The sequence below is a fragment of the Monodon monoceros genome, unplaced genomic scaffold, assembly GCF_005190385.1.
Source record: "Monodon monoceros isolate NGI ecotype Baffin Bay Population unplaced genomic scaffold, NGI_Narwhal_1 Super_Scaffold_5, whole genome shotgun sequence".
In the NCBI taxonomy this organism is placed as follows: Eukaryota; Metazoa; Chordata; class Mammalia; order Artiodactyla; family Monodontidae; genus Monodon; species Monodon monoceros.
Genome location: NW_021703782.1, coordinates 28,266,463 through 28,284,647, shown reverse-complemented (window position 1 = coordinate 28,284,647; position 18,185 = coordinate 28,266,463). Strand labels below are relative to the sequence as shown.

Genomic DNA, 18,185 nt, shown 5'->3' with positions numbered 1-18,185 from the left:
CACAGGCTCAGTAGTTGTGGTGCACGGGCTTAATTGCTCCGTGGCATGTGGGATCTTCCCAGACCAGGGCTCGAACCTGTGTCCCCTGCATTGGCAGGCGGACTCTTAACCACTGCGCCACCAAGGAAGTCTGATTAACAATAGTTTTTGACCTTATTTCCATACTTAAGTATGGGGCTTTCTAAAAAAAAGATTAATTAATTACCTCAGGAAAGAATGATGACCAGTTTTGTTTTTTCGTTTTTTTTTTTTTGGCGGTACGTGGGCCTCTCACTGCCATGGCCTCTCCTGTTGCAGAGCACAGGCTCCGGACGTGCAGGCTAAGCGGCCGTGGCTCACGGGCCCAGACGCTCCGCGGCATGTGGGATCTTCCCGGACTGGGGCACGAACCTGCATCCCCTGCATCGGCAGGCGGACTCTCAACCACTGCGCCACCAGGGAAGCCCATGACCAGTTTTTTATACCATATGGATCTGATTTGTTTTGGTGTTTAGGATCTAGCACCTCAAAGGAGAAATGGGTTGCTCTCTCCAAACCATGAAAATGGATGTTTATGCTAAATACGACAACATGCCAGAAAACAACATTTTGTCAAAGAAGTTGTGCGGTAAAAAGCAGCAGCATTACATCCATCAGTTGGTCTCCAGTAGCAGATGACATTAAATGATTTGTGTGCTCAGTTTGCACCCATATTCAGTAGTTGGACAAACCTAAGACTCTTCAGTGGTCACACTAGAGCAAGTGGATGCCCAAGGATTTGGACTGTTTTTTATAACAAATTTTTTTGATTCAGAACATGGCTTAACATATTTTCTTGTTAAAGCAAGTGTTCTAGGTTTTGGAAATACCATGGTTATAGTGTATGTTGTATTTAATCATTTTCTTACAATGGTTTAAGGAAGTCATATATTTTTACCATACATAGTAAATTATTAATGTTATGCAGTATTTGCAACATTTAACTAGCTTATGGCCAACATTTTAAAAACATCCTTCCCTATTGGTGTAGTTCTGTATTTGTTCTCCAGGTTTACTTTTTTCTTAAGGAAAGAAAAAGGAAAAATAAACTGTTCAGCCTTACCTGTTAAACTTCCTAATTAATTTTAACATGGTCCCCAAATTGTTAGTTATATGTTCAAATTGAAAAGATGATTGAGCTCCTGAAGATCCTCTAAAGTTATTTAAGCTTTATCCAATGCGTTTTCTTACATTGCTCCGAAATGCTTTTCAATTTCTAAGAATTTATTGAAATATCTTTTCTTGGGAAGGATGAACTGAATATATATGCAATTCACCACTTAGAACCTGATGCTGGGAATATATTTTAAACCTTGACGAGATGAATTTGAAAGCTGTTTAGAGAGAATGGGGCACCCATTTGTAGTCTGTAAATTCTGGATCTATCTCTGAATGGAGAAATCTGTGTTATATATTTATTCCCACGAAGGACCAGTATGTAAATGTTGAGAGCTGAATGCTTCTATTTCTGGACAGTCTTTTGAGTTTATACTTGACCTAATTGTGCCTCCAGACGTGTACTCCTTGCTGAGTTCGTTTGTACAGCTGTAGTCCTGTGACAGTCATCAAATAAATCACTAACTGGAGGGAGCCTGCCTTGATTTCCAGCTAAAGGAAGTGTAGTTCCCTAAGACAGGAACAGACGGACCTCTTGACTTTCCAACAGCTTTCCTGCATAGGAAGTATAGTTTCAGGGTAGGAAGTGAGGCTGTAGGGTCAGACAGAGGCTAGGAATTGGGGGAGGGATAGGAAGGGTGTTTATCCCTGGAGCTGCCAAGAAAGGACAAGCTTATCACCCTTACTACAAGTTTTGAATGATGGGAACTTCCTGAAGATACTGAACAGCAAGGGTCCTGCACAAGAAGCCCTGCAACCGGTGGTTAGAGTCTTTGCCAGTTGGAGTAGTTTTTTTTTAGCATCACTGAACTCATTGAAGGAGATCAGAGTTAGATTAAGCCAGTGATTCTCAAGTCTGGTCTCTGGACCAACAGCATCAGTAATCACCTGGAACTTGTAAATGCAAGTAGTAGTCTGTGTCTTAACAAGATCTTCAGATGATTTTAAATGTATGTCTAGTTTGAAAACCACTGGCCCAGGAAATTCAAAGTGGTTGAGAACCACTTTGCCAAATTGTGGTGGCAAAGTCACAATGTTGAGAAAGAATGAGTGCAGACTTTATTGCATGCTGGAGCATCCTTTAATCATTATGTAAGTATGGCATTCCTCTTACAGAGTATCCTGTGTTTCACACTGAATGACAAAAGAGATATTGGTATCTTTACTATAAATATAGTAACAAATAACACTTGTCTTACAGGTAGAGAATACTTCCTGTTCATGGCTGCAGTTCACACTAGAATCTAAATTCTTCCAGACTGTAATAGAAGAGAACTTTTCACTTTGCCTTCTTTTCCATTTTAAATATTTATTCCTTGATTCTTTTTTTAATGTATACTTTATATATGCAATGACTTGTGAGAATCCTGTTTTTGTGTTTTTGTGATGGCAAGAGTTGGTTCAAGTAGCTAAGTGGTTCAGAAGCATTAAGGTACATAAGAATTACCTGGCCATCTTATATAAAATGTGGATTATTGGCCCCATCCCTGGAGATTTTGATTTAATAGCTCTGACATAGTTTCTAGGAATCTTTTTTTTTTAAATTGAAGTATAGTTGATTTACAGTGTTGTGTTAGTTTCTGGTGTATAGCACAGTTAGTTCATATATATATATATAATTTTTCATATTCTTTCCCATTATGGTTTATTACAGGACACTGAATATAGTTCCCTGTGCTATACAGTAGGACCTTGTTGTTTACCAATGCCAAACTCCTAATTTATCCCTCCCTCACCCCCTTTCCCCTTTGGTAGCCATAAGTTTGTTTTCTGTGTCTGTGAGTCTTTTTCTGTTTCATAAATAAGTTTATTTGTGTCATATTTTAGGAGAATCTGTATTTTTAACAAACACCCTCCCCATTTGATTCTAGTGCGTGTGATCCTCAGACCACACTTTGAGACACGCTGTGGTAGATCTCTGAGAAGAGTTGCGATTTATCTGGTTATAAAACAAATGTTTTCATGAGTTTCTGAGGATATTTACGATGTGAATCTGAATTGCTAGTAATGAAGCTACCTTAATGTGTAATGTTCAATGGAAATTGATGCTTGGGATGAAATTCTTTGAGAAATCATCAGTAGTCTTCCTAGGTTAAAATGCTCCCAAAGACCATTTTGACAGTATAATATAACACAAAACCAATCAGACTTAAAGGTTTTGTAGTTCTATAATTTACATTTTCTGAACAGTCTTTAGGAAGCCTATCTTTAGAGTTATGGGGCTATATATCAAAGCTTCACACAAAGAATAAATTAACTTGAGAAAATACTAGGAAAGTATATCTTTCCACAGTCTCCAAGCCATGTGCCAGAAGCCTAAAAGGCATCAAGAGTGTTAAGAAAATATGTCAGTGAGCCTATTGACCAGAACCCTAAGGTCACTTTCAGGGGCAGGAGTAGGTTTATCTAAAATGAGTTATGGGGCTTCCCTGGTGGCGCAGTGGTTAAGAATCCACCTGCCAATGCAGGGGACATGGGTTCGAGCCCTGGTCGGGGAAGATCCCACATGCTGTGGAGCAACTAAGCCCAGGCACCACAACTATTCATCCTGCGCTCTAGAGATTGCGAGCTACAGTTACTGAGCCCATGTGCCACAGCTACTGAAGCCTGTGTGCCTAGAGCCCATGCTCTGCAACAAGAGAAGCCACCACAATGAGAAGCCTGTGCACCGCATTGAAGAGTAGCCCCCGCTCGCCACAACTAGAGAAAGGCTGCACACAGCAATGAAGACCCAACGCAGCAAAAATAAATACATAAATAAATTTTTAAAAATGATTTATAATTTTTTTCTTACATAGATTTTTTTTTAAGTTGTTATATCTAGCTCTCAGGAAAATGATTAATGAATAAGAATAGGGAAGGAAGCTTTTTTTTTTTCTGTTCTCTTTGCAGAGAGCCTTCAGTTACTATCTTTCTGTATACCTCGCTATTCCAGAATTCAGTTAGGGCTTCTTAAATGGATAAGAGTAAAGACAGTGGCATGTTCTTGATTCACCTACTTAGGATGGATAATTGTCAACAACAGTAGTTGTTCCCTCTGCAGTGGGAAAAGGGAGTAAAAAAGGGGATGATCAATTATTCCAGGGTCTTCAATGTGAGTTTTTTTGAGGAGGGGTTGTATGATGACATCTCCCATCAGGAATGGGAATAAGCTTCTCTAAGGAATCTGTTTCAAACCACCCTTCATACTAATATTTCAGAATGAAATCTAACTCGTTTCCTTTACACAAGAGGAGCAGATGTAGTAGAGCCCAGACTTTCTCTGCCCTGGAGTCACTACTTTAGTAGGGGGTCCCTCTGCAGGCTTTTAGGACTGGTGTCAACAGGAAGGAAGAAGCAGAGTCAGTAGAAAGCCCTTCCCCTGGGCTTCCCTGGTGGCGCAGTGGTTGAGAGTCCGCCTGCCGATGCAGGGGACGCGGGTTTGTGCCCCGGTCCGGGAAGATCCCACATGCCGCGGAGCGGCTAGGCCCGTGAGCAATGGCCGCTGAGCCTGCGCGTCCGGAGCCTGTGCTCCGCAATGGGTAGAGGCCACAACAGTGAGAGGCCCGCGTACCGAAAAAAAAAAAAGCCCTGCCCCATCTGATCATCAGACAGCCTTCCTTCTGCCAAATTCAGCTCTGTTTGACAAGCTGAACATGGCAGTAGCACCCGGACTGTATCATACTGTATCCAAGAACTTGTAGAGAAGACCTAACATCGCTGTTCTTTCAGCTGTGTCCCTCATAGAGGCCTACTGCCCGCCATTTTCCTCTACCATCCACGCCAGTACTGTTCTCAAAGACTTTCTCTTGGCCAAGTGCAAGCCCTGTTGCTCCCGTTGAACATGTGCCTTACTTTATAGAAAAGTCCTAACAGTGTTTTTCTGACCATTCTAATTTCCCTGTCACTTTTTAAAGTATAGATATGTTACCAGGCAAAGCTGGTTTTTTTAACCAGTGTTTTCTTGAGTTGTATACAAGATGATTTAAAGTGGTACATGGATAAGCATATTTTGAATTTTAATATATGGGGGAAAAGTGTGTATTAGCACTTCAAACCCACGATTTCATGGTTATTACAAAAGGTGAGTCAATGGTGAAGTGGATTGAAGGAAAATATTTAATAAATAATAATACAGATGGTGTGAGGATGGCAAAAATACTTTAGACGGTACATACGTGACTAAAGCTTGGGAAATACTGTTTTAAACAAATACTCAAGGCTAACACTTTTTGAAATAGTCTTCAAAATAATATCAAAATAAATTCTAAGATTGAAATGCTGTGCCATGTTGGAAGGAGACGTGTATTTAGCATAATTCTTTAACTGTAAGTTCCTGTTGAAATCAATATGTATCTTTTTTAAATAGTCCCTTTAAATTACTAAGCTTATTTTTTTTATTGGAGTATAGTTGCTTTACAATGTTGTGTTAGTTTCTGCTGTACAATGAAGTGACTCAGCTAGATGTATACATATATCCCCTCCCGCTTGGACCTCCCTCCCACTGCCCACCCCATCCCACCCATCTAGGTCATCACAGAGCACTGAGCTGAGCTCCCTGTGCTATACAGCAGGTTCCCACTAGCCATCTATTTTACACATGCTAATGTATATATGTCAACCCTAATATCCCTAATAATCCTTGCTAATATCATTTATATGTTTCTACTGAGTCTTTTGTTCTAAATTATGTAAGATTTTCTATCTTCCATAGGACACTTGTGAGAAAATCACTGTAAAACTTTGTTTAAATGGTTTGCTTTTCTTTTTTCCCCAATTTTTAAAATAACAGCTTTATTTAGATGTAACTCAGATACCATAAAATTCACCCTTTAAAAGTGTACAGTTCAGTGCTTTTTAGTATATTCACACAGTTGTGTAGCCATCACCACAGTTTAATTTTAGGATATTGTCATCACTCCACAAGGAATCCTTTTATCCAGTAGTAGTCAGTCCCCATTTTGCCTTTCCCCAGCCCCCGGCAACCACTAATATACTGTCTGTCTCTGCGGATATGCCTGTTTCGGACATTTCATATAAATGGAATCATATAATATTTGGCCTTTTGTGTCTTTCTTTCACTTAGCATAATTTTTTCAAGCTTCATCCATGTTTAGTATATATCAGTATGTCATTCCTTTCTATGGCTGAGTAATATTCCATTGTATGGATATACCACATTTTGTTTTTCCATTCATCACTTGATGGGCATTTGGATTGTTCTGCTGTTTTTAAACAATATTAAAAATACCTGGGGCTTTTGAAATAGTCATTGGATGACTCTGCAGGTGTGTTCTAGAGGGGATTCATGCTGTGAGTGGGAACTGGATTTCTAGTCCTTTGTGATCATAGATCCGAGGAGTCTGCATCTGTAATCTCTTTATGCTAATAAAATATATTCTCCTACGAGCTAGAGCAGTAGCTTTTTCTCCATGGTAGAACATTTGTTACTAATAAACTGCTTTCAGATTATTTCTTTAAGGCCAAAATATCAAAAATAGCTTCTTTTAAAGACAGTGGTTTTCAGGGACTTCCCTGGTGGTCCAGTGGTTAAGACTCTGTGCTTCTACTGCAGGGGGCACAGGTTCAATCCCTGGTTGGGGAACTAAGATCCTGCATGCCATGCGGTGTGGCTTCAAAAAGTAAAAACAAACAAAAAAACCCAGTGGTTTTCAACATTTCTAGAAGAGGAAATCTTACTTGAAAAGCTGATATTTTTCTCTATATTTTCTTTTCCAATTTCTTTATTTTTACCCTACTGAACCCTGTAACCCAGCTCTATTAATCTAGATCCTGTTTCCAGTATATGAATATATATGGACATAATAAATTCTATTACTTCTCCTAATAGAGTTTTAAAAGTTTTGTTAATTTTTACCATAGCATGACAAAAATTCCTGGGTAGTTTGATAATGCTTTCATCATTAAATATTAGATATTAAGCCAGTTCTTTTTATTTTTAAAGGCTATATTAGTTGAATTATATCCACAGAAGTGTTCAATAGTTACTTATCTTGGGCCTGTGGTATGCAAAGCACTTGGTGAAATAATACCCCTTCCTTTTGAATCTGCTATGGTCAAACCTTATTTCAACTGTTGTATTGCATTGAGGACAGTGAGTGACCTCGAGTGTGACCTGGGATTTTTATGAGGGTTTTAGAAACTGTCATGTGAAAATCAGGTGAAAGAACTGATGTTGTTCCATTTTTGAAGAGATGAAGCCATTCAGAGCTTGTCTGTAGGAGTCTTTTCTTCTGGAGAATGGTGGGAAGAAATTTGAGTGAAAGAAGCATATTATCAACAAGGCTGGTATTCCTGGCAGCCTAGAAGTAGACCTAAAACATGAGTTTGTGTTCTAATATCCCATCCTTATTTACCTTTCCGCCATCTTCCAACCCCTAGAATGTCTAGTCCAGTGTCTCATGGTAAGAATGGTTTCTGGATAGTATGTGGCCTATTCAGGGATATATAGAATGTTATATTATTGCATCATCATTAATACATGATTTTAGCTTTAACAAATAGGATATCAACATGTAAAGTGTTGTTTGGTATTATGCAATTTTATATAGTTAACTTTTATTAGGTCAGGATTAAAATATACCTTTCACTTGGTGTGTATGTGTAAGATTTTATTACTCCTTAAAAGGCAGGGCCTGTAGCATAATATAAATTGCAGGACCTGTGACATAGTATAAATTGCCTTGCCAGTAAGCAGTAGAATATGGTGTTTGTGAATGGTGGGAAGACTGGTGATGGTGGATAGCCATGTTTTTATGGGAATACGGGAGTAGTTTTTTACCTGTTTCAGTGTCGCCATTCTCTTTCAACTCATGGATTTAGGATCTAATGCACTTCCTGTGCTTTAAATGGACATTTTTGATCTAGACTTGGACTGTGCTTCAGGCAAAGCGTAGTTTTAAGAGTCTACGATCTGAAATCAGACCATATGAATCTAAATTTCAACTCTGCCATCTAATAACTGAATTTAAGGAAGTATCTTCACCTATCTGGGCCTCAAATTACTCATCTGTGGAAAGGATGAAAAACCTACCTCACTGGGTAGGTAGAGGTAAATAGATGCAATGATGTACTTAATACGCCTAGCCTTATAGCAAGCAGTTGTTAGATGGAGTTGCTAATTGTCGTTAATACTGCTATGCAAAGGTCAGGTGCCTTCTCAAAGATTTCTGAGTAGTCCGGAGGAGTTCTGAATTGACTGACTCCCCGTAGGCTGAAGACTCTGGTCTGCCTGATTTCTCTAAGGCATTCTAGATTCATGTTGCTAGCTTGGGACCAATATGTCCTAGGGAAGTTTTTGGGTGAGTAGTATTCTCCTGGCCTGCCATAGTCTAGATCTGTTCCCCACCTTGCTTCCTGAACCTCTGAATCGTGGAGCGTTGTGGAGTGGGAGTCCTCTGGCATTTTTCTAGAGGAGCAATGGCTGAATGTGCAGATATTCCATAGGACCACTGGAACCTCAGAGCACTGTGAAAAATTGCACCATTTTATCCTGCAGGAGAAAAGAAGTACCTTCGTCTCAGGGGAGATACAGAAAAGGGCAAGAAAAAAGGTTTTATACTGCGGGGGGGGACAAGGTGGACTACATCTAAGTCTCCGTGAGTATCATAAAACTATTCAATTTTATATGATTGAGGTATCCATTCAACAAGTGTCTATTAAGCATTTATGGATACTGCTTAGCTTTGTCTAGGAGAGAGTGTGTTAGGAAACCCCTTGGGTTTCATTAATAAGACTGCTTCTCAAATCCAGGTTGGGATCTTTATACTCTTTTCCTGGTGGCAGGTTGCAGAGGCTCAAGCTGGTTTTCTCTCTTCTCAGAACTGCCTGCACCCACTCCTCTCCTGGGATTTTGTTTTTCCTAAGACTGTCTACAGATAAGCCACACTTTCCTTAGCTTTTGCCTTTCCTTCTTGCCCCTATGGTTGTCTTCAGACTCTTAGGGATTTTCTTGCTAATCCTTATGGAAAAAATAGAAAACAACTAACATATGTAGGGTTGTTTAAAGATTTGGAGATTCTACAATTACAATTACCAATTCAGTGCTGAGATAGTAACTGCTAAAATTGGAATTGGAAGACAAGATGGGCTTCTGTCTTCTTTATGCTAAGCAGGAAGACCACCAAACCAATTCTGTTCCATGTACCACTCCTCTCTCTCCTCTATGCCCACTGAAAATCCTTCCTTCCAGCACCAATGGAGATAGAATCCTGCCTGGTCTCAAGTGTGCAGTTCGCATTTCCAAGGACCTCCAGATGTGATGATCTGTTTTAAAATATACCCGGGGTTTTGTTTTAATCAGGTATGATAGGATGACAGACATGGAGACAAACTGCCTTTGAAAGAAGAGTTTATTATTTACAGTTCCCAGGAGAAGGGAGCTGGCTATGCAGGGTCACACTGGAGGCATTGGGGTTGATCAGGAGGCAGGAGGAGTAAGGGGGAAGCATGGACATGAGCCTTTATTGTGGTCTCTGGGGAAAAGGCAAGGCAGGACAGAGTCAGCAGACTTAGGATTGGCTAGTTTGAATAATTTCAGAGGCTCTGGGCTACAAGGGTGGTCCCTAGTTGTCTGGTATCTTGCCTTGGGTGATTTAGGGTAGGGGAAATATTGGCTTGATGTGTGAGTTAGATAAAGGAGGTGGCTGGGGGTATGGACTCTGGATTGGCTGATTTGCATATTAGCTAGCCCTGGAAGGGGTTGTCTCTCCAGGATCAGCAAGGCCTCAAGATCTCAAGTGTTATAAAATACAGAAAATTAAAAAAAACATGACTAATATCTATCCTTTCCAGTAGAACCGTACTTATCACAGAGTGATTCCTTTGGGGACATTTCCTTATTGAATGATACAAAGAGTGGTAAAGTGTATCCCCAGAGTTTACAGTCTAACTTAGTATTGATAGATAAGGGCTGCACACATGAAACTGTGACTAGTCATGCAAGACACAACTTTATGTGCTAGGAAGATCCACACAGTGTAATGGAAGTTCAGTGAAAGGGGAAATCAGAGTGTCCTAGAAACAATATAGGGCAGTAATTAAAAGGACAGTCTTTGGAGTCAGACTGCTGGGTTCATCTGGCTTCATAATTTATTAGTCGTATAACCTTCAGCAAGTTGTTTAATCCTTGTGTTCTAGTCTCCTCATCTGTAAAATTAGTTTAATGATACCTAACTCATAGAGTCATTATGAGACTAAATGAGTTAGTACATTGAAAGTACTAACTTTAGAACAAAGCCTAGCACTTAGTAAGTATTCATTAAGTGTTGGCTGATTTTAGGACTGTGGAGGAAGTTTAGTGGAATGGATAGAACTGACCTTCCCTTTAAGGAGGAGAGAGCGGAATTGTTCCTTTGTTTGGGCAGGTGATGGTATGGGGTGGTGAGCCTGTCAGATTCAGGTAAAAGAGGTTGATCTGGTAGGATGTTTGAAAAAATAGGTTGGTGAGAGCTTTGATACTAAGGAGTTTGCGTTTTTTGTTTTTTTTTTTTCTTTAAACCACAGAAATTCATTTGAGGCATGCCATTTTGTTTTATTTTATTTTTTAAAAGCGGGGACATGATGATAAATTAGTGCTTCAGGGACCTTCGTCTTGGTGGTGTGGTTTTGGAGAGAGGAGAGGCTTGGGTCAGAGTGTACAAGCTGTGAGATAGCAATAGAAACAAGCATCTTTAAAATCTTTGTGGTTTAAAAAAAATAGAGATATGTATCTTGCTCGTGCTGCATGTCCATCACAGCTCAGTTGGAGGCTCTCCTTTATCATAGTCATTCAGAGACCCAGACTGATAGAATAGCCAATATCTCATATTTTGTTTGCCTTAAGAGAGGGAAAAGAACACTCTAGAGGGTCATGCACCAGCAATTAAATACGAGGCCTGCAAATGACACTCACACTTCCATTTACAACTCATTGGGTACAACTAGTCACATGGCAGTAACCAACTACAAGGGTTCCAGAAATTGTAGTTTTCTGTGTTTGAGAGGAGGGGCCAGGGAGGTAAAACTGGAAATATTCGTAAATAGCACTAATGACTGCTCACCATACAAGGAGACGCATTTAGAAGGTTGTTGTATGATAGTTCAAGCAGGGAGTCTTAGCTTCTGAATTAGGGTTGTTGCAGTCAATGTGGAGAAGAGTTGGATGGAAGGCAATTTGAAGGAAGAAAATTTAAAGGTTGGTAATTGATTGGATAGAGTTACAAAGGAAAGAGGAGTCGGGATGAGGCAAAACTTTTGGGCCCAGTGGAAGGTGATGCTGCCATAACAGACGGAAATATGGAAGTTGTTGTCTGTTAAGGGAGTGGCAGGATGGTAGTTGGATGCCCTACAGGCCTCTAGAGCTGTACTCCTTGAAATGTGTCCATGGCCAGTGTCTACCCACAAACTAGTTGGTCTGCAAGAAGAGAAGTGCAGAAATAAAGAGTAATAATTTAGAAACTGTTATAGTAATTTTTGTCTTTTTTTCCTATGCTGTTGTTTGTTCTGATTATGTTTATATTAAATCTAATAATTTTAAAATAGGGGCTTGTATTTTGTATGTCTTTTTTCTTCTTTTTGTGATTTGTTTTTATTATATTTTACAAAAGTATTGACCTGTAACAGGGGAAAAAATGACTAGCCCCTTACCACACATAGTTTGAGCAGCATTGCTTTGGAGACAGGTGACAGGGACTTAACGATCAGAGCTGTTGATAAGGTGTTGAGTCCTTTCCATAGAATGATTAGTTGAGTATCTGATATGTGAGCAAAAGGAAGACTCCAGAATGGAAGAGGGCCCAGGACTGAGCCTTGGGTAACACCCAGTGTTCTGGAGTCAGAGATGTAAGAGGAAAGGTAGGCAGTACAATGTCTTAGGAATCATCGGAAGGTAGTAGTGTCAGATGCCACAGAGAGTCAAGAAAAATGAGGACTGAGGTCAAGCTAGATGTTTAAAAGTAAACTTTCAGTGAAGTGGTTTGGTCAGTTGCCAGATTTCAACAGTTATAAGAAATGTGTGATCATACAATGGAAGAGGTATAAATTACCAGTTGAAAAACTTTGATAGCAAAATGAAAGCAAAGACTAGAATGGTAGTTATTGGGCCAAGAAAGGGAAAACACATTTATGTTATCCTTGTTTCTTTCCAGCATGAAAGCCTGAGCAACTTTAAACGCTCCTGTCAGCTGAGAGGTGGGAAAGTAGATGTGCGAAGAAGGAAGGAGGTGGCAGTGGTCTGTGGCCAGGAGCAGGAGTGGAAAGCAGAAGCCATGGCAGTGAACCTGGGGGTGGAGATGAGGGTGGATTGAAGAGGAATGGTGCAGAACCCAGATAACTACTGGGAGGTGGCAAACCGAGTGTGGTCAAGGGGCAAACATGGGAACTTGCAAATCTCAGCTGACTCAGATGGGAAAATACAAGGGGGCGCTTTACTGGGGTCAAGCATTAATGCGGTGGATGTGGTCACAGTTAAGTAAGCAGGGACTCAGAAGCCCTTGTGAGAGTATCCGTGAAATGGCTCGAAATTGTGATTATGGGTTCAGCTTAGGAAATTCAACTTCTTACTCTAGTCAATGCTCAGTAAATAGGAGTATTGAATAATAATGTAATGGAAGGAGGAATGGAGTGGGGTTACTTAATCCTCAGTCATAATTAAAAGAAGAATAAAAATATGGTATAAAATGGATATAGGATAAAATTATTTAATTATATTTATAGCTAATATTTAGAAACACAGTCATTATTCTTCAAAAGTAAGAAAAGAATAAACGTGTGAAGTTAGGTGCACTAAACATTATAAAGTTTGAAAAGCGCCTCAAAATTCCTACCTGTCAGAGAACTATGTTACTGATCTCTCATTTTCATTGAACTGTCTCTTCTTTTAAGTGTTAGAGTGGGACAAGAGCTGGGCAGAGATGCAGTGTCTATTGTTTGTACCGACTTCTCCCTTCCCTGACCTAATTATTCTCCCTTCACCGTCCTGAACTCAGTCCTCAGGAGTCCCCTCACCTTGGCTGTTGTCTGTGATGGGCCTTTTTTTTTGGTTTCCAAATGACATTGATACGAGGTGGCATGGCCTGGTTACTCTGTAGGATTGCCATGCACTAGAGGCCATGTATATAGTGATTAAGAACACTCTGGAGTCCAGCTGCATGAGTTCACATGTTGGTAATCTTGGGCACTTAGCCTGTCTGGGGATAATTTCCTCATCTGTAAAAGGGGATAGTAAGAATAAAAAGGATTTCAAGAGAGTAGGAGAGTGGCGGCTACATAGTAAGCACTCAATAAATAATAAATTCTTCTAAGTAGATACTCTCTAATAGATGTTTTCACTACCTTTCACTAGTTATAAGTTTTTCATAAGTGCACTTTTAAAAAAAAAACCTGACAAATCAGGTTATTTGCCCCTGGAAAGTGGAAAGTTGTCTGGATATATAAAGTCCTGTTCCTTGAGCAAGATGACAAAGGCCAAGGGAAGAGGGAAGGATAAAGGATTATAGGAGGACATGGTCAAACTTGATAGGAGAGGTGTAGCTACAACAGACAATGTTCTGATTGATTCATTCTTTGTTGTGTTCTATTGATATGCCTTTAATAGTTTTGACACAGAAAGGTTATTTTCTAATTTTATAATTTAGGTATTTCATTTTAAATCTTTAATTGTTGGTAGTTCCCAAAACAAATAAGTCAGTGTTGATGAAGACACATCTCCTAAGGAGGAATCAGATATCGAAGTTAAGAAGGTAAGTAACCTTTCCAGTGCCTTCACTGGCCGGCCTCCATGGGCAAGTATGACTTCTTGAAAAAGGCGTAGAAGAGCAAAATCTCCTTTTCTGTATAACTGTAACGAGTTCTCCCAGGAGTCCTTTTCCGATCACTCTGCTATAATTTAGTTTAAGTGGCACTTTTTTAGAAAACTGAAACAAGGTGTATTTTGTGAGCAAGTAGCAATCAAAGGGATAAATTCCTTCCTCTTTGAAAATGGAGTGAAATCACTTCTAATATGATCTTTGCAATGCCTGATGATAATGTGAGCATAAACACATTAGGCACCAAAGAGGAATGGCATCTGGATGCTAAGATGTGATCAGAACAGCCAGAATAAACACAAGCTTCCATGAGGGAATCTGAATTCCATCATACCACATCATGTTGAAGCATAATTCAGTGTACTGATACTGATGCGAGTAGAATCAGTTTTTGTTTTCAGTGTTCACATTTTCGACCTCTGTCTCCCTCACCCCTTGACTGGTTTGTTATAATATATAAATCAAGCCACAGCTGACAGTGATTCGCTTTCTTTATCCAGGAAAAGGTCTTTGGCTCTGATTCTGACTTGGCTTCACTGCATTATCTTCATCACAAGCACTTTTTGTAATTCCTGCAACAACCTTAACTCTAGTTGTTTTTTGTTTTTTGCATATACATATCACAATAGGATCTTTCATTACATGATCACAATGATCACAAATTATATGCAGTCACTCTTATATGCTTCATGAAAGCAGTAAGTTTAAAGAAAAGAGATACTATTTAAAACTTGAGACCAGAGAGCATAGTTTATCTTATTTATAGTTTGGCTTAAAGATTGGTATTTAAGTTACTATCCTACCACATGTGGTAATCCTGCAAAGTGCTATATATTTTTATTTATAGTTAAGGGAATAAAGCAAAATCCCCTTTTCATTATGTTATCTTGCATTATTTACTCAGTGATAAATGACGTTGCCTCGCGGGTATGAGTTTTGCGATGAAAGACCCTATTGTAGCATGTATTTATATGGGGGAGGGGGAAGGTTGTTAGAGTTATGGTTCCCAAGGGAATTTAAACTCCGAATATCCTGGTACTTATTCAGTTAAAACATATAGCTTAATGTTGTTTTAACACTGTATTTTTACTTGAAGTAAAAGAAAAATTAAAAGGAATGAACAAAGGGGAAAAACTTAAAGTTAAAATGCCAGAAACCAAATACAGTGACTGAAAGCATGTCAGCATGTCCCAAACTCAAAGATTAAAATGGTACCAGAGATAATGGTGATCTTTTGATTGGCTTGTTTCTGCTGTTTAAAAATTACTTCAACTTTAAAAGTTTATTAACTGTTTAAGAGCAAATGATTTCTATTAAATTGAGGATATATGAAAATGAGGATCTGAAAGAAAAGTTCTGAGGGACTTGAGAGTTTAATAAGCTGCTCAAACCTTTGAGTAGAAAACCTGTTCCATGCTATGTCCGTTTGTCCAATATTCATAAGAATTTATACTTGAAGAAGGAAAGAGCTAGATATTTTGGAGGGAGGGTTAGTATATTAGAATATATTTGTTTTGAAATAGAATTTTAAAAAAGACAGATAAATGAGAGGAGATACCAATTTTGAATAAAGTAGAAATTAATTCAATCTCAACTCATTCAGAATTTTGGATAATTTTAACCAGAAATGGGCTGCCATTTTGCTAGGTATAAAAATAAGGACTTCCTAACAATTTATAAGATTTTGGGACTAATATAGTTGAGGCAAATGTACTTTGCTCCCAATTCACTGAGCACTTAAGATATAATTCCATTGTCTTCTGGGCCTCCATTGTCTCTGATAAGTCAAGTGACATTCTGATGAGAGGCCAGCTATCATTTGTGTTACTGTCCCCCAATGTAATATTTTGTTCTGGCTGCTTTCAATTTTTAAAGTTTTTGATTCTCAGCAGTTTGACTATGATATGCTTAGGTGTGGTTTCCTTTGCATTTGTCTTGTTTGGGTTTGTTCAGATTCTTGAATCTTTAGATTTATATATCTCACCAAATTTGTAAAATTTTAACTATTCTTTTAAAAATAAATGGTTTCTTTCAGAACACTTTTAGATTTACTAAAAAAGTTGTGAAGATAGTATAGAACTCTCACGTACATCATCCAGCTTCCCCTAATGGTATACATAATATACATATAATCATGATGTCTTTGTTAAATGATAAAAGTAACATCGGTACAATGATATGAACTACAGTTTTCCACGCATGTCCTTTTTTTTTTTCTTTCCTGTTTTAGGATCCAATGTAGGATACCGCATTACATTCCATTTTCATATCCCCAAGTCTCCTCCAATCTGTAACAGTTTCTTAGATTTTACTTGCTTTTCATGCCTTGAATTTTAATTTTTTTTATTTTTATTTTTGGCCATGCCGCGTGGCATGTGGGATCTTAGTTCCCGGACAAGGGATGGAACCTGCGCCCCCTGCAGTGGAAGTATGGCATCCTAACCACTGGATCGCCAGGCAAGTCCCCATGCCTTGACATTTTTGAAGAGTACTGGTCAAGTATTTTTTAGAATGTCCCTTAATGTCAAGTTTGTCTGGTGTTTTCTTATGCTTAGACTGAGGTTATTGGTTTTGGGAAGAATACTACAGAGGTAAAGCGCCCTTCTTATCAAATCAAATCAGGCAATAATGATATTGATATGACTTAATAACTTTGATAATGTGGTCAAGTTTATGTCTGCAGGTTCCTCTACTGTAAACTTAATATTTTTCCTTTTCCATTCTCTATTCTTTGGAAGCAAGTCACTAAATGCAGCTTATACTCAAGAGGAGGGAAATTAAACTCTACTTCTTGGAAGAGGTAGGACCTACATCTAATATTTGGAATTCTTCTGTAAGGAAGATGTATCCTACCCTACCTCCCCTCTGCCCATTTATCAATCATTTGTTTATATTAAAATAGAGTCATCATAGGTATTTATTTTATTCTTTGGGTTCTAATCCAGTACTATCACTATTTATGATCTTACTCAGATTGTTCCAGCTTTGGCCATTGGAAGCTCTTTCAGTTGGTTCCTATGTCCTTTTTAGATGCCCCTTCCTTTTTTTTTTTTTTTTTTAAACTTCCTTACTTTGGGGCCTATATGATGCTCCAGGCTTATCTTATGTTTTCCCTGTCCCAGTACCAGAGTCAGCCCTTTCTCCAAGGAGGCCTGGTTCCTGTTATTGGAAAAGGTATTTAGAAACCACGATCTGGGTGCTGCTTGTTCTCACTCTTCATTATGTTTTAAATATTTTATTGAGGTAAAATTGGTATGTAACATTACAGTTGACCCTTAAACAACATGGGTTTGAACTGCAGGTCCACTTACATGCAGATTGTTTTCAATAAATACGAACTACAGTACTACATGATCCATGGTTGTTATGTGCTGATGCAGAACCATGTATTTGAAGTGCTGATTATAAGTTATACACAGACTTTCAACTGCACAGGGGGTTGGCACCCCAACCCTGCTTTGTTCAAGGGTCAACTGTATATTAGTTTCAGGTATACACTATAATAATTTGATATTTGTATACACTAAAAAGTGATCATCACAAAAATTCTGGTTACCATCTGTCACCATACAGTTAATCCCCTTTTCATCCACCCCCAAACCCCTTCCCCACTGATAAACTACCAATCTGTTCTTTGTATCTATTAGTTTAGTGTAGTTTTGTTTGTTCACTTGTTTTGGTTTTTAGATTCCACAAATAAGTGAAATCATACAGTATTGGTCTTTCTCTGACTGACTTGTTTCACTTAGCATAATACCCTCAAGGTCCATCCATATTGTGGAAAATGACAAGATTTCCTTCTTTTTTATGGCTGAGTAGTATTACGTTATGTATATATAACTCACATCTTCTCTATCCATTTATCCATCAGTGGGCGCTTAGGTTGTTTCCGTATCTTGGCTAATGTATGTAATGTTGCAGTGAACGTAGTGGGTGCATATATCTCTTCAAATTAGTGTTTTTGTTTTCTTTGTTATACCCAGAAATGGAGTACCTGGATCATATGGTAGTTCTATTTTTAAGTTTTTGAAGAACTTGCATACTGTTTTCCATAGTGGCTGTACTAATTTACATTCCCCCCAACAGTGTAGGAGGGATCCCACCTCTCCACAACCTCTCCAACACTTGTTATTTCCTGTCTTTTTGATAATAGTCGTTCTGACAGGTGTAAGATGATATCTCATTGTGGTTTTGATTTGGATTTCCCTGATGATTGATGTTGAACATCTTTCCATGTGCCTGTTGGCCATTCTGTATGTCTTCTTT

The 18,185-nt window shown here is 38.7% G+C and overlaps 1 protein-coding gene across 7 annotated transcripts in view; it reads left to right on the top strand.

The window, feature by feature from the left end:
* The window catches only part of AOPEP (aminopeptidase O (putative)), a 357,857-nt gene that overhangs the window by 20,472 nt on the left and 319,200 nt on the right, over positions 1–18,185 (top strand). The window contains exon 1 of one of the 7 annotated variants that reach the window (XM_029202680.1): positions 2,139–2,226. The exons of the other annotated variants lie outside the window; for them this stretch is intronic. The gene's annotated coding sequence lies outside the window, so the exon portion shown is untranslated. Of the gene's footprint in view, positions 1–2,138; positions 2,227–18,185 lie in introns of those variants that run through there. 7 annotated transcript variants of the gene reach the window in all.